Genomic DNA, 17,295 nt, shown 5'->3' with positions numbered 1-17,295 from the left:
ATTTCAGATTAAGGGATAACTATTCAAAGGTTCAAAGGTCAAATTTAATGCCAGAGAAATGTATACGATATACATCCTGAAATGCTTTTTCTTCGCAAACATTCATGAAAACAGAGAGGTGCCCCGAAGAATGAATGACAGTTCAAAGTAAGAATCCCAGAGTCCCCCCAGCTTCCTCCTCCCGCACAGAAGCGGCAGCGAGCAACAATCCCCCCTCCCCCCATTGGCAAAAAAAAGCAAGCATTGGCACCCCACTGAGCTCTCAAGCGTGAGCAAAGCAATCGCAAAGACACAGACTTGCAGTTACCCCAAGGACCGCGTTTCACCCGGTATTCGACATACCACAGGCTCTCTCTCTCTCTCTCCTTAAAAGGAGAGAAGGAGGTGTCTCCATTTTTCCAGCGAGTGGGAAGGCATAACAAACAACTCGCTGATTTACGATGTTAGAAGTCCGTTACGTTGCTTTTTCTAGCTCTGTGCCTGAAGATCGCAAAGATACTGGGTCTTCAGGCCCTCAGCAGTAGATTTTCTGACTCCCCCGATGACACGCGGGTGTCCTGCCATGAACCGACCCTCAATCTGCCCATCTCCAGAGCCCCAAGATCTCAGGCTTCCAAATCCGAGCTGGGCTGCCAGGCCGAACCCTTGGCGTGCTGAACAATGGCAAGTCCCAAAAGCCCAAGAACGGGTCCCATTCCAGCAAAGAACTGAAGTTAGCATGTAACTCCAGGTCAGGATCTTCAAAAGAACCTTGAAAGGGAAAAATAAAGATATTAAAGATGGAAATAGAGCTGTTTCCAAAGATGCAAGCAAGGAGTTGCCGTTTAGCGCCATCTTAACTTCGCTTCAGTGTTATTTTCTAAGCATTCAAATTGGACAAGCATTTATATTCAATTTAATCCCATTTATTTCACTGTCAGCTTGGGATCCATGCAATATTATAATGCTATTGCTTATTCATATCTGAACTGAACTTGCAGTATAATTCTAAAAGTTGTATTTTATCCTATTTATGGTACCATTGTTAACATTCATAAGTTAAGACAAATAAATAACTTTTATTTCATAAGTGATGTAAATGCTGAGTTGAAGAGTCGGAACTATTTTTAGAAACTTGATTAAGGCCTTGAAGTTAAATTCCTACGTGCTCTACGTTAACCAAGTTGACAGAGGAATCTCAACTCCCAAGCCTCCATAATAGACAGAAGCAAATTTAATCCCCTGTTTGTGAAGAGACCAATTTGTTGCTAAGTGGGGAAGGCAGCTCTTGTAGCACTTTTCTCAGAAGCTTGTAAGGACTGGCATCAGATGATTCTACTTCTAAATGCAGAAGTCCGGGTTGGACGCTGATCCTCCTGGGTCGGTTTCTGTAGCCACTGGAGATGAAATACCAAGAGGCTGGGAATTTCATTGGATGGTCCCCATGACATCTCCCCACTGTTGTTGGAAACAACATATTTGTCTAACTAGGTTTTCCACAATACACTGGAAAATTCAGCCCCCAACCCTTTGTTCACATAAATGAGTATTACAGCCAGGGATGTTGGTCAATGTAACTGAGAATTTTTATTTGTGAATCACACTCAAAATATAGGGAAAATTGTAAAGCACGAAAAACTGAAAATTCAAAAATTGTAATAGATAAATACTTTATTGATCCCAAAGGAAATTACAGTGTCACAGTAGCATTGCAGGTGCACAGAGTCGATGTGGAAAGGGATGCTTCCCGTGGTGGGGGAGTCTAGGACAAGAGGGCACAGCCTCATGATAGAGGGGTGTCCATTTAAAACACAGATGTGGAGAAATTTCTTCAGCCAGAGGATGGTGAATTTGTGGAAATTGTTACCACAGGCACTGTGGAGGCCAGGTGGTTGGGTGTATTTAAGGCAGAGAATGATAGGTTCTTGATTGGACACGGTATCAAAGGTTATGGGAAGAAGGCGGGGGAGTGGGTCTGAGGAGAGATAAAAGGATCAGCCATGATTGAATGGTAGAGCAGACTCAATGGGCCAAATGACCTAATTCTGCTCCTGTGTCTTATGGTCTTGTGTACCAATATTAGAAGAGAAGTAAGAAAGAATAAAAAAATAAGTTACCTCAAGCAGTCCAACAGGAGGGGCCATCACTCCCCCGGGCTTTAGCTTGACTCATTATAGCGTCTAATGGCCGAGGGTAAGAATGACCTCACATAGTGCTCTTTGGAGCAGTGCATTTGTTTTAGCCAATTACTAAAAGTGCTCCTTTGTTCAGCCAAGGTGGCATGCAGAGGGTCAAGCATTGTCCAGAAGTGCTAGGATTTTCCTTTGTTCCACCACGGCTTCCAGTGTGTCCATTTTGACTCCTATAATGGAGCCAGCATTTCTCATCAGTTTATTGAGCCTGTGATGCACCATCGATAACTCTCTCTGAGACGTGAAGGTGAGATATCGGCTTTATTGACTGGAAGAAAGAACAAGCAGTAGTTGACCACCATACTACATCCTGGAGAATGAGGGCCGGGCTCAGGCCTCAATCGCCTTTATACCGGGGTCTGTGGGAGGAGCCACAGGAGCAGTCAGCAGGGGGCGTGTCCAGACAGGTATATGTAGTTCACCACAGCCTGTTCACATCACCCATTACCCCAGCACACTGCCACATAGAAGATTGTACTGACAATAACAGACAGGTAGAACATGTGAGGGAGAGGCCTGCATACTCCAGAGGACCTCCGCCTCATCAGGAAGTAGAGCCGACTTTGGCCCTTCCTGTACACAGCTCTGTCATGGTGCTTCACTTCAAGTCTGTCATCCAGGTGCACCTCCAGGTACTTGTAGATCCTCACCACATCCACATCCTCACCATCAATAGTAACAGGAAGCAGTGGGGTGGTAGGTGAGGACAGGAAGAGCCCTATCCCTGGTAGGGTGGCGAGAAGATGGGGTAAGAGCTGACGGGTGTGAAATGGAAGAGATGCGGGTGAGGGCAGGGTTGATGGTGGAGGAAGGGACGCCCCTTTCTTTGAAAAAGAAGGGATCTCCTTTGTTCTAGAATGAAAAGCCTCATCCTGAGAGCAGATGCGCTGGAGACGGAGGAATTGAGAGAAGGGGGTGGCATTTTCACAAGTAACAGGTGTGGACAAAGCATAGTCCAGATAGCTGTGACAGTCTGTGGGATTAAGGATAGGGTTCCTCTTGTCTTCACATACCACCCCACCAGTCTCCGTGTTCAGAACATAATTCTCTGAAACTTCCGCCTGGCCATGGATGGACATAACCGAATGGGAATGGGAAATGGAATTGAAGTGTTGCCTCTTCCAGCCTCTGTGTCCAGCACATAATTCTCTGCAACTTCTGCCATCTCCAATGGGATTCCACCACCAAGCACAACTTTCCCTCCGCCCTACCACTTTCTGCTTTCCACACCTATCACTCTCTACGTGACTCCCTTGTTTATTCGTCCCTCCCCACTGATCTCCTTCCTGGCACTTATCCTTGCAAGCAGAACAAGTGCCACACCTGCCTCTACACCTCCTCCCTCACTACCATTCAGGGCCCTAATCAGTCCTTCCAGGTGAGGCAACACTTCACGTGTCAGTCTGTTGGGGTCATTTACTGTGTGCAGTGCTCCCAGTGTGGCCTCCTGTAGATCGATGAGACCCGACGTAGATTAGGAGACCGCTTCACTGAGCACCTAGGCTCTATTTGCCAGAAAAAGCGGGATCTCTCGGTGGCCACCCATTTTAAATTCACTTCCCATTCTGATATGTCCATCCTTAGCCTCCTCCGCTGTCATGGTGAGACCACACTCAGGTTGGAGGAGCAACATCTTGTATTCCATTTGGGCAGCCTCCAAGCTGACGGCATGAACATCGATTTCTCAAATTTCTGGCAATGCAACCGCCCTTCACCATTTCCCATCCCCTTTTCCCTCTCTCACTATACCTACTTGCCCACCCATTGTCTCCCCCGGTGCTCCTCCCCCCTTTTCTTTCTTCCATGCCTTTCTGTCCTCTTCTATCAGACTCCCCTTTCTCCAGCCCAATATGTCTTTCACCAATCAACTTCCCAGCTCTTTACTTCATCCCTCTCCCAACACTTTGCGTTTCTCTCTCCCCTCCCCCCCCTTTTTAAATCTATGGAAGAGTTGACTGTACTTTTTTCCTTAGATTATGTCTGGCCTGCTGAGTTCCTTCATCATTTTGTGTGCGTTGCTCAGATTTCCAGCATCTGCAGATTTTCTCTTGTTTGTGACAGGCAAGGGTATGTTTTTTTTTTAGCAATGCATGTGATGTACCTGCTTTTTTTTTGGGCTCTACTGTGGTGAAAGGAGCATGTGATTCACAAAAAAAAATTCTCATTTCAATTGATCAAATCCCTGGTTGCAATACTAATTTATGTGAGCAAAGGGTTGGAGGCTGAATACTTTCTTCAATCTACACCTTTTGCATGGGGGAATTTTTACCAAATTCCGAAAGAGAGAAAATAATCCAGCTGTCATCAGTGACGATAATACAATTATTTTGTTGAATGGTTTAAGCACTGACTAAGTAGTGGTTAGTAATCTTGAAAAGATCTGTCAGAATTAGGAATGGGCCATGGAACCAAGATCTGACACTTAATATGAAAGTATTTTGAGGTAGGGAAGCTGATTTTAGAAAAGATTGATAGGCTTTTAAACTTCTTTGAACAATGAGAAGTGAAATTTAAAAGATTGTTAGGTGGGGGTTCAGGGTTGGTGGGGTTGGGGGGTGGTGGGACTTGACAGGGAATTTACTGTGAGGAAGGTTCTTCAGATGGGAATCTAAGACTAGGCCATGGTCTCTGCATATTGGTCTCTCATATAAGACACAGGTGAGGAAGAATTTCTCAAAGGGCTATGTTTCTTTGGGATCCTTCGCCTCCAAAGGCATTAGTAACAGAGGCTTTGCACATTGAGTCACTGATGTCCATTAAGTCATGAGTCACTAATTGTCATATGGAGAGCGTCTGATGGCTCTGGGCCTGTATTCACTAGAATTCAGGGGAATGAGGGGTGACCTCATGAGACCCATCAAAAGGTGAAAGGCCTCGATAAGTGGATGTGGAAAGGATGTTCTCTATGGTGGGAGAGTCTAAGACCAGAGGATACAGCCTCAGAATAGAGGGTGTCCTTTTAGAACTGAGATGAGGAGGAATTTCTTTAGTTAGAGAGTGGTGATTCTGTGGAATTCTTCACCACAGGCAGCTGTGGCGCCCACGTCATTATATATACGTAAAGCAGAGGTTGATAGCTTCTTGGTTGGTCAGGGCATGAAGGGATATGGGGAGAAGGCAGGAGATTGGGGCTGAGAGGAAAATTGGAACAGACATGATGAAATGGTGGAGCAGACTTGATGGGCCAAATGGCCTCATTCTGCTTCTATGGTCTTCTTACCCCTTTGTTCCTATTGTCTATGGAAAAACTGAAAAAAAAACCTCAAAATACAGCTGTAAAATGTAAATGGAGTACTGGGGTCTTTCTGTAGGATATTAGGCTATTGACTCAATCTTAACCTGTTAAGAGAATGGACACTATATTTCCTATCATCTCAGAATGAGAACTGAACAATACTGGAACAAAATTAGGAGCATTTAAATCACTGAAAATCACAAAAATAGAATTAATTCCCCAGAGGTTGTGGATTTTAGGATAATTACATGGATTTTATTAGGTAAGTGTATCAGGGGATATGAAATGAAACAAAAAGCAGGAAAGTGAAGTTTAATTATGTAGAATGTCCAGTCCTGCCAATCCTCACTGTGCTGGAGCTTATGCTTTATAATTCTCCCCTTGCGCTTCCTGTCTAGTGCTAAAACATAAAAAGCTTTATTACATTCTTCCTTGTCCTTCTAACACCTCATTTAATGCACCGTCTTTTAACTCTTCTCGTTGACATTGAGGTCCACATTCTCAACAGTCTGATTAAAGAGGTTTCTTCTGAACTTCCCATTTGTCTTATATTAATAGCCACTAGTTTTGCTGTTCTCCAGAAGTGGAACTAATCTGTTTACTCTATTTATAATAGAGCTTTCATAATGATAAATATTTCTATTGCATCATTATTCAAGAATACATCCATTTTTGTCTGGTGGACATAATTTCATAGTTCTGATGGCATTGTCATAAATCCTACCCTATAACCACCACAAGTGTAAACAACAAGAGGCCTAACCTTGGTACAATGTAGGTTGCTCTTGAGGGGTCTTATTCATCGGCCTTATTGCCTGTAATGAGTTGTGCTTTAAGAGTTCCAAGGGATATGAAGTAAAACAAAAAGCGAGACCCGTTTTTGAATCTTCAGGATGATATTACCACATTGGCTGAGCTCTGAGGAAAAATAATGAAAGATTCTGTAACCCAAACTAGTGAGGAAAGTTGGAAGTCTGATTGGTGAAAATCAAGATGCAGGTCAGGCTGTTAAGTACTTCTAGGCTGCTTCTGTGGAACAAGAAAAAGAGTTAAGAAGAGGAGAGAAGTTTGAAGACCTGTTAACTTTCAGGTTTATAAGGGAAACAGATATAAAAATGAGAGCAAATTGTTTTCGTTTTTTTATTCATCCACAGATTGAGTATTGCTGGCAAGATTGGAATTTATTTATTTATTTACTTTAGCTATACTGTCCCTTCAAGCAATGTTGCCCCAGCAACCCCACAACCCAGATTACCCCTAGCCTAATCACAGGGCAATTTACAAAATGAAGTAATCTAGCTGGTACATCTTTGAACTGTGGGAGGAGACTGGAGCACCTGGGCAAAACCCACACATTCCACGGAGACTCCTTACTGATGATGCCAGAGCAGAACGCTGAACTCTGTAACGCCCCAAACAGTAATAGCGTTGCACTAACCGCTCTACTACTGTGGCACCACAATTTACTGCCATTTCTTAATTGTCTGGGAAGGTGGTGATGATCTGGCAGTATAAAGGATATACTGACATTGGAGAGGGTTCAGAGAAGATTCACGAGAATGATTCCAGGAACGAAAGGGTTACTGTATGAAGAACGTCTGTCAGCTCTTGGGCTGTATTCCCTGGAGTTCAGGAGAATGAGGGGGATCTCATAGAAACTTTCCTAATGCTAAAAGTCCTGAACAGATTAGATATGGCAAAGTTTTTTCCCATGGTAGGGGATTCTAGGACAAAAGGTCACTTCAGGACTAGCGGACATCCTTTTAGAACTGAAATGTGGAGAAATTACTTTAGTCAGAGGGTGGTAAATCTGTGGAATTTGTTGCAATGAGTGGCTGTGGAGAACAAGTCATTGGGTGTATTTAAGGCAGAGATAGTTAGGTTCTTGATTAACTAGGACATCAAAGGGTATGGGGTGAAAGCAGAGGAGTGGGGGATGACTGGAAGAATTGGATCAGCCCATGATTGAATGGTGGAGCAGACTCGATGGGCCGAATGGCCTACTTATGCTCCTATATCGTATGGCCTTATGGCTTTTGAATTGAAGTGTTGGTCAGAGGTTGGCACCACAACAGTTCCATTGGGTAGGACAGGGCCAGAATTTTAACCCCACAATGATGAGTGAGCAGAGTATTTCTTTGCTAAGTTAGAGTAGCAGTGTCGTTGTGCGGCCTGCTGTGACTGGTCACTCTTGTGGCTGTGTTTCTGAGAGGTGTATAAAAGTTTTATACCTTTGTGAATTGTTCATTTCATCACTGTTCATCAGGTCTCGGCCTGAAATGTTGACTCTTTAGTCCTTTCACAAACAAGAGAAAATCTGCAGATGCTGGAAATCTGAGCAACACACAAAATGCTGGAGGAACTCACAGGCCAGGCAACATCTATGGAAAAGAGTACAGTCGCCATTTTGGGCTGAAATGTCGACTGTACTTTTTTCCATAGATACTGCCTGGCCTGCTGAGTTCCTCCAGCATTTTGTGTGTGTCTTTATTCCTTTCCTTATATGTTGACTGACCTTCTGAGTTCCTGGCAGCTTCAATGGGAAAGAGTAAACAGTCGACATTTCGGGCCGAGCCATTCATCAGGACTGGAAAGGAAGGGGAGGTCAGAATAAGAAGATGGGGGGAGGAGAGAAATAAGTACTCAGTGGCAGGTGATAGGTGAAACTGGGAGGGGGGAGGAGGAGAAGTAAAGAGCTGGGAAGTTGATTGGTGAAAAAGATTAAGGGCTGGAGAAGGGGGAATCTGATAGGAGAAGATAGAAGACCATGGAAGATAGGGATTGAGGAGCAGCACCAGAGGGAGGTGATGGGCAGGTAAGATGATAAGATGAGAAAGGGAATCAGGAATGGGGAACAATGCAATTACCAGAAGTTTGCGAAATCAATATTTATGCCGTCGGATTGGAGGTACCCACACAGAATATAAGGTGTTGCTCCTCCAACCCAAGTGTGGACTCAATGCAGCAGTGGAGGAGACCATGGACTGACTTGTTGGAATGGGAATGGGAAGTGGAATTTAACTGGCTGGCTACCAGGACATCCTGCTTTTACTGGGATCTATCACCTTGTACTTCTTCCACTCCTCCCACCTTCTTACCCTGACTTCTCCTCTTTTCTTTCCAGTCCTGTTGAAGGGTGTTGGTCCGAAACGTCAACTACTTACTCTTTTCCACATTTGCTGCCTGGCCTGCTGAGTTCCTCCAGCATGTTGTGTATGTTGCTTTGGATTTCCAGCATCTGAAGATTTTCTCGTGTTTGTGAGTTCTGCCAAAATTCTGTGTGTATTAGTCTGGATTTCCTGCCTCTGCAGAACCCCTTGTCTTTGTGGGTTTCTGCCGTGTACTGTATAGATGTTGCTCTTTGCACTCATTGTGAAATTGGGAGAGTGACTGTTGGGTTGCTTGCTGTATCTGGTGCTCCCAATGTGGCCTCTTCTACGTGAGAACCAATGTAGACTAGAAGACCTCTTTGTCAAGTACCTTTGCTGCATCCGCAAAAAGCAGAATTTCCCAGTGACCAGCCATATCAATTCCAGTCCCCATTCCCATTCTGACATGTCGGTCTATAGCCTCCTCTTCTGTCATGATGAGGCCACTCTCAGGGTGGAGGAGCAACGCCTCATATCCCATCTAGGTAGACTCCAATCTAACGGCATGAACATCGATTTCTCCAAATTCTTATAATTTTTCCCAACCCCCACCTCTTCTCTCTTCTTCATTTCCCTACTCTGGCAACCCTCTTACCTCTTCTCATCAGCTACCTATCGCCTCCTGGTGCCCCTCCTCCTTCCCGTTCTCCAGTGGTCCACTCTCCTCTCCCATCAGATTCCTTCCTCTCCAGTTATCACCTCCCAGCTTCTTACTTCATCCCCCTCCCCATCTACCTCGCTTGACCTATCACCTTCTAGGCTGTGCTCCTTCTCCTCCCACCATCTTCTTATTTTGATATCTTCCTCCTTCCTTTCCTGTCTTGATGAAGGGTCTCAGCCCGAAATGTTGACTATTTATTCATTTTGATAGTTGCTGCCTGACCTGCTGAGTTCCTCCACTCATTTTTGTGTGTTGGGGGACTAACTGCTTTGCTAAAGTAGCTTTGATAAGGCGTCAAACAAGTAGGCTGTTTTGTTTTGGATACAAACAGTGAATTTGAATGTTGCTGAAATTGCACCCATCTCTCAAACATCTGACATGACTCATATAGTGGAAAGGCACTGGGAAGTCAAATAATTTACTGCAAGATATCCAGCCTTGGTTCTTTTGGGCATAATATTTATATGACCTCTCTTGTTAGATTTTTCTTTGCATTTGGTAACATCCCTCCTGCTAAATTTTGAATATAGAACATTTACCAATGATAATAGCATTGAGTTTCAAGGCAAAGTAGTTAGAATGTCTCTTGCCAGGAAAGTACATGAATGCACCCATTATGTACTCACATGTTGTCCAGCCTTTGCAACATTCATCAAGGACTACCAAGCTACCATGCAGCTGCTTTTATGATGGATGGAAGACAATTGACCAAGTTCCTAAATTTTTTGTTTCAGCTGTCTTTCTTTGTGCTTGCTATCACCTGGGCCGTTGCTATGGTTTTGTCTCTGATACCCAATAACTTTAATTTTACTGAGGCTTCTCAGTGCTGCTCTTGACTAAATGCTCCCTTGGTGTCAATGGCATTCCCTCTCACTTAACCTTGAATTTTGGACTCTGACCATGTTTGGTGTGTATCGCGTTCTGAAGGTGAGTAGTGGAACCAGAAATGAGCAACGGAAAGTAGGCCATTGGCAAGCGAGAAGTCCTGATGAGATTGTCAATGTGACTTTCCACTGCCTTGTTGATACGTAAGGGTCAAAAGACAGCAATGAGCAGAGTTGAGTTTGTTCTGTTTTTTGGTGGGCACCATGTACCCAGATATTTTCCTCATTGCCAACCGCTAGGAAAAAATGTGAAAATAACTCTTTGTCTACTCATTGGAAACTCTACTGTTGACACATTATCAGCCAGGGAAAAATCTCTTAGCAACATAAGTGCTTTTTAACGTAAGCTTCATGTATTGTGAATCCTTTGTGCTGATAATTCAAAAAATTACCCAAACTAAGCTAAATACTGAAAGTGCATATCTGACTATCTTCAGCAAAACTGCATTTTCCACTTTGGACTAGAAGTAGTAAATCATACAGTGACTAGCACAAAGCTTTTACCGAGGTATTAGAGTGACACATCAAATTTATTATCTGTTTAGAATAGTGGCATTGTGAAGGTTGAGGAAGGACCATAGATCAATCCACATTAGAGATCTGCATATTCCCCAGTGGGCTGTATACTCAAATCATTGAAAATTCTCATCATGTTTAAGCCGAAAACTGACAACTTTGTTGATCACCCTTGACAAATGCATCAGATTTCCCTTTTCATTCTCAGTAATGTAAGGGGCGTTCCCAGGCAGGTGTACGATAGCAGTCCAAATAGTATCATAACTTTTCTAAATTAATATAATTATATAGGCCATGATTTGGAGTGCACCACCATCAAAATGATTGCACAAATGATGCATATGTGACGGGAATAATAATGACAACATGTATTTACATCCCTTTAATTGTCACTACATAGAACATACAAGGAATTTTAGATCACAGTACAAGCTCTCTGGCCCATAGTGTTATGCTGACCTTTAAGATCAATCTAACCCTTCCTACCAACCCAGCCATTCATTTTTCTATCATCCATGTGCCTTTCTATGATTTTCTTAAATTCCCCTAATGTATATGCCTCTACCAACACCCTTGGCAGGGTGTTCCATGCACCCACCATTCTCTGCGTTTAACAAAAAACATCCCTCTATACTTACCTTCACCTTAACATTATGTCACTATGTTTTTTATTTAGGTCAGTGGGTGTGTAGATGCATCAGCACCTGACTTCGAGGCGCATGGTCCTGGGTTCGAATCCGGCTGGCTCCTTGTGCGCTTTCCATGGGTGCAGGGTTGAATGTTGAGCTAGCAAACTTGGCCTCGTTAAAAAAAACAGACAAAATGCTAAAGAAACGGCAAGGTTGCTGCCCGATGGGCCACAGGGCACAGAGAGGAATAATGATAATAACACAACTCCTTTCAAAATAAATCATACTTTTAATTCAAATTGTTTGAAGAAACAAAGTGATTTTAACTCAGTTCGTTCACAGGATGGTTGTCTTATTGGCTCATTCCTACTCTGACATCATTTTACATTGGGCCTTCTGCTGAATGACCTAAATTAACAGATGCACTGATGTAAATTAGAGGATGTGTGCTCTGAACACACTGCTCTGTAAAACTAGTTGCAAGTTTAAAATTATTTTTCTGCAGTCAGTAGGTGCGGCAGTACTTTTTTTCTGTTTGCTTCACACTTGTTGGTCTTCCACTTCAAGGAGAATGCTGTGGACTGGCACATTCCAATGTGTGGGAGAGTATGCTGAGGGACACTCCGAGGCTTAGTGTAGCCACTCGCAAAGGCTCCAACAGGAAAGACCACAGTCGCAGTCTTACCCTGAGGGGCAATTTCATGTGTGACAGCCTCTCAAACATTTCACCGAGGCAATGTTCAAGGATGCAACAAGAGTAATGTCAACATATGGTAATGGAATGTGGAAAATTACTTGGTAAAGTGAGCACGATAATGATGTGTCCTGATTATATTTTTCTATATATTATGAATTAAATATATTTTTAGGAAAAATTTGCATACCTTACTGATTATAGGACATGCCAGAATGCTATTTGTCCTTACTGTTCCCTAGTAATATTAATGTGATGAAAATCTCACGGTAGACAATTTGGACTGGCAGCTGTTTTAGAATGTTAATATTCAATCTCCAAATTAGGAGAGTACTTATCTACTTAAGTAACCTTGTATTCTTTTTTTTCTTTTTTCATTTAGATACTGTCATAATATAACAGTTTGAATATTGAAGTGGTTCAATATGAAATGTACTACACAATTCTGGAAAATACTATAGAATGGAGGGGCTACTGCACAGGACCGAAAGAAGCTGCAGAAGGTTGTAAATCTAGTCAGCTCCATCTTGGGTACTAGCCTACAAAATACCCAGGACATCTGTAGGGAGCGGTGTCTGTGAAAGGCAGCGTCCATTATCAAGGGCCTCCAGCACCCAGGGCATTTCCTTTTCTCACTGTTATAATCAGGTAGGAGATACAGAAACCTGAAGGCACACACTCAGTGATTCAGGAACAGCTTCTTCCCCTCTGCCATCCGATTCCTAAATGGACATTGAACCATGAACACTACCTCACTTTTTTAATATACAATATTTCTGTTATTGCACATTTTTAATAATCTATTCAATATATGTAATTGATCTACTTGTTTATTTATTATTATGATTTTTTCCCTCTCTCTGCTAGATTATGTATTGCATTGAACTGCTGCTGCTAAGTTAACAAATTTCATGTCACATACTGGTGATAACAAACCTGATTCTGATTCTAGATTTTCCCAATATTAGTAGGCTCAAGACAAACAGAACAATCCTGGAAAATAACATGATGAAGGCCAACTGCAGTGAGAAAACCTGGACAACATGTGAAGCAGATTTTCATAAGACCATAAGGCATAGGAGCAGAGTTAGGCCATTCTGCCCATCGATTCTGCTCCACAGTTCCATCATGGCAGATTTATTATCCTGCACAACCCCATTCTTTTGCCTTCTTCTTGTTACCTTTGATTCCCTGACTAATCAACAGGCTATCAACCTCCACTTTAAATGTACCCAATGAATTCCACAGATTCCCCACCTTCCTCCTCATCTCTGTTCTATATGGATGTCCCTCTATGTTGAGGCTGTGCCCTCTGGTCTCATACTCTCCACTCTAGGGTACATTGTTTTCACATCCACTCTATCTTTCAATATTTGATAAACGTTCAATTCTTCCTCATTCTTCTGAACTCCAGTGAGTACAGGCCCATAACCATCAAATGCCACTCATACATTAACCCTTTCATTCCCAGTATTAGAAAAGGCCCTCTGGTGCCACTCATTCTTTACATGCTCCCATCATTCTCTCCTATCCGATTCTGTTCTCTCTAGTCCTGACCTTTCCCACCCACCTGGTTTTACCTATCACTTTCTCGCTAGTCCTTCCTCTACCCCCGCTTTTTTTGTCTGCCATCTTCCCCCTTCCTTTCCAGTCCTGAAGAAGGGTCTTAGCCCACAGCATCGACTGTTTATTCACTACTGTAGATGCTGCCTGACCTGCCGAGATCCTTCAGCATTTTGTGTGTGTTGTTCTGGATTTCCAGCATCTGCAGAATCTCTTGCATTTACTAGGATTTGGAGGGATATGGACATTGTGTAGATAAAAAGGATTAGATTTTGGTGTTTTTGGTTTACTTATTAGTTTGTTCTGCACATTGTGGACTGAAGGGCTTGTTCCTTTGCTGTACTGTTCTATATTTTATGTCTTTATTAAGTTCATCCACCATCTCTTTTTTCCCCATTACTAACTCTCCAGCATCATTTTCCAGCATTCCGATATCCAATCTCGACTCTCTTTTACTCTTTGTATATCCAAAAAACTTTTTGTATTATTGGCTACCTTACCTTCACATTTCATTTAAACTTGCTTTCTGTTGGGTTTTAAAGGCTTCCCAGACCTCTATCTTCCCACTAATTTTTGCTATATGTCCTCTCTTTTGCTTTTACGCTGTCTTTGTCTTCCTGTGTCAGCCACAGTTGCCTGATCCTCCCTTTAGAGTGCTGCTTCCTCTTTGGGATGCATTTATCCTGTGCCTTCTGAATCGCCAGAAATTCCAGACATTGCTGTTCTGTTGTCATCCCTGCTAGTATCACCTTCCATTCAACTTTGGCCAGCTCCTTTCCCATGCCTCTGTAATTCCCTTTGCTCCACTGTAATAGTGATACATCTCACTTCATCTCTCCCTCTCAAACTGCAGGGTGAATTCTGTCATATTATGATCACTGTCTCCTAAGGGTTCCTTTACCTTAAGCTCCTTAATCAAATCTGGTTTATTACACAACACCCAATCCAGAATAGTCTTTCCCCTCATGGACTTGTCCACAAGCTGCTCTGAAAAGCCATCTCATAGGCATTCTACAAATTCTCTCTCCTGGGATCCACGTCCAACCTGATTTTCCCCATCTGAATGAATGAAATTCCCTATGACTATTGAATTCAATTGACTTTATTACTTACATGCTTCATATACATGAGGAGTAAAAATCTTTACGTTACGTCTCTGTCTAAATGTGCAATGTGAAATTTATGGTAATTTATAATAAATAGTATGTGCAACAGGACAGTCAATATAACATAGAAATACAATTGTATCAGCGTGAATTAATCAGTCAGATGGCCTGATGGAAGAAGCTGTCCTGAAGCCTGTTGGTTCTGGCCTTTATGCTGTGGTACTGTTTCCAGATAGTAGCAGCTGGAACAGTTGTGGTTGGGTGACTCGGGTCCCCTATAATCCTACGGGCCCTTTTTACACACTTGTCTTTGCAAATGTCCTGAATAGTGGGAAGTTCACATCTACAGTTCACAACACTCTCTGCAGAGTCCTGCGATTGAAGGAAGTACAGTTCCCATACTGGGCAGTGATGCAGGCAGTCAGGATGCTCTCAATTTTGCCCCTATAGAAAGGATTTGGGGACCCATACCAAACTTCCTCAGCTGTCTGAGGTGAAAGAGGTGCTGTTGTGCCTTTTACACCACACAGCTGGTGTGTACAGACCACGTGAGATCCTCGGTGATGTATATTCCAAGGAGCTTAAAACTCTTCATCCTCTCAACCTCAGATCCATTGAGGTCAATAGGGTTTAGCCTGTCTGCATTCCTTCTGTAGGCCACAACCAGCTTCTTTGATTTTGTGACATTGAGGGAGAGGTTGTTTTTTTGTCACCACTGTGTCGGGGTGATGACTTCTTCTCTGTAGGCTGCCTCATTATTATCTGAGATTAGGCCAAACGGTGTATTATCATCAGCAAATTTAATTAGCAGATTAGAGCTTTGGGTGACGACAGTCATGGGTATACAGAGAGTAAAGTAGGAGGCAGGACACATTCCTGGGGGGCGGAGGGGCCGAGGTGAGGGAGCCCACTCTTACCACCACCCAGCAATCTGACAGGAAGTCCAGGATCCAGCTGCACAAGGCAGGGTGAAGGCCGAGGTCTCTGAGCTTCTTGTCGCGCCTGGAGGGAATTATGGTGTGGAATGCTGAACTGTAGTCCAAGAAAAGCATTCTCACATAAACGTCCTTCTTCTCCAGATGTGCAAGGACGGTATGGGTGGTAGCAAGTTGCAGGTGTAGTCCTTGCCCAGCCTCTTAAAGCATTTGCTTATTATTGAGGTGAGTGTGACCGACATGTTACCTTGGTCTTTCTAGGTACAGGAACAATAGTGGATGTTTTGAAGCAGGAGAGGATTCTACACAGAGAGAGGGAGGGATTAAAGATGTCTGTAAACACACCTACTAGTTGTGTCTCACACACTCTGAGTACCTGCCCTGGGATGCCATCCAGTCCCGCAGCCTTGCGACTGTCCACTTGTTGGAAACACTTGCGTACTTCAGCCTCAGAGATGACCAATCTGTAACATTGGCCCTTTTCTATCTCCCATTGTAATTTGTACCACACATCCTGGCTGCTGTTCAGAGGTCTGTATATAAATCCCATTAGGGTATTTTTAACCTTGCGGTTTCTTACGTCTACCCACAAAGATTCTACATCTTCTGACCCTATGTCACCTATTTCTAAGTATCTGCTTTCACTTTTAACCAATAAGCCACCCCACCTCGTCTGCCTTCTTGCCTGTCCTTTCAATATGAGCTTGGATTCTATAAGTAATTGCTGTCAATAATGTGTTAGCTGGTATTTGATTAAACTATTGGAGTTACCGTAAACTAGTGAGAGTTGGATGGTTTCTTAGTAGCAATGAGAAATTTGGTAATAAAATTTCGTCCACTTTATTAAAAACTATTCTTACCCAGTGAAGGCTTTGATGTATTGTCAGAAATTAGAACAGTAATAGAAAGGAACAGAAAGTAATGAAATAGAACAGGATATTCTGGACAATAATTTATCATTCAGGCAGAATCTTTAAAGAGAGAAAGGAAGTGATTTTAACTATTGACATGACCACACCTTGGTGCTAGGATGGAGCAGTGGGGTGGCTGTGGGGAAAAGTCATTTTTCAATTTCCAAACTGACTGTCCCCTGGTCTTGTCCATTATTAATAAAACTGGTGAGTAAATCAATGAGAGAATGGAATCAGGGTTTCTCACCAGACCAGAGCTGGAATTTCAGCAACATCTGGATGTTGGTTCCTGTTTTTAAATATTTTTGATGGCTATAATGTTAACAATGTTTTGTATTTTTACATGCAATTAATATTTCTGTTTCTGGCGATGGCTTAGTGTACCTGTTTAATAATTTTGGAGGATAATGCTCTGCATCAGAGCTCTTGCGTTAATAGGTTATTTTGGACAACCATGTCCAATGGGATGAAAAGGATCTTAGACGTTAAAACAAACTAGGTTTCAAACTAATGGGCATGGGATAGTCTAGGACCAGAGGTCACAACCTCAGAAATAGAAGGATGTCCCTCCAGAACAGAGATGAGGAGGAATTTCTTTTGCCAGAGGGTGGGGAATGTGTAGATTGCAGTGGAAGCCAAGTCATTGGGTATATTTAAAGAAGAGGTTGATAGTTTCTTGATTAGTAAGTGCATCAAGGGCTATGGGGAGAAGGCAGGAGAATGGGGTTGACAGGGATAAATAATCAGAAATGGTGGAGCTGACTCGATGGGCTGAATGGCGTTGTTATTCTTGTGTTTGTCATTGTGTTGTCAGTGCCAGATGGCCTGAAGAAGAATTAGA

The 17,295-nt window shown here is 42.9% G+C and overlaps 1 protein-coding gene across 1 annotated transcript in view; it reads right to left on the bottom strand.

Annotated features, from left to right (window-relative positions):
- Positions 1-644: 644 nt before the first annotated feature.
- LOC140725192 (junctophilin-1-like) overlaps positions 645-17,295 on the bottom strand; it is a 153,607-nt gene continuing 136,956 nt past the window's right edge. Inside the window, exons 6-7 of the transcript XR_012098298.1 lie at positions 6,170-6,324; positions 645-750 (exon numbers count right to left, since the gene is read on the bottom strand). The gene's annotated coding sequence lies outside the window, so the exon portion shown is untranslated. The remainder of the gene's footprint in view (positions 751-6,169; positions 6,325-17,295) is intronic.

Source organism: Hemitrygon akajei, chromosome 1 (assembly GCF_048418815.1).
Source record: "Hemitrygon akajei chromosome 1, sHemAka1.3, whole genome shotgun sequence".
Lineage (NCBI taxonomy): Eukaryota > Metazoa > Chordata > Chondrichthyes > Myliobatiformes > Dasyatidae > Hemitrygon > Hemitrygon akajei.
The sequence above is the reverse complement of the archived record's forward strand: the minus strand, read 5'-3'. Positions and strand labels throughout refer to the sequence as shown.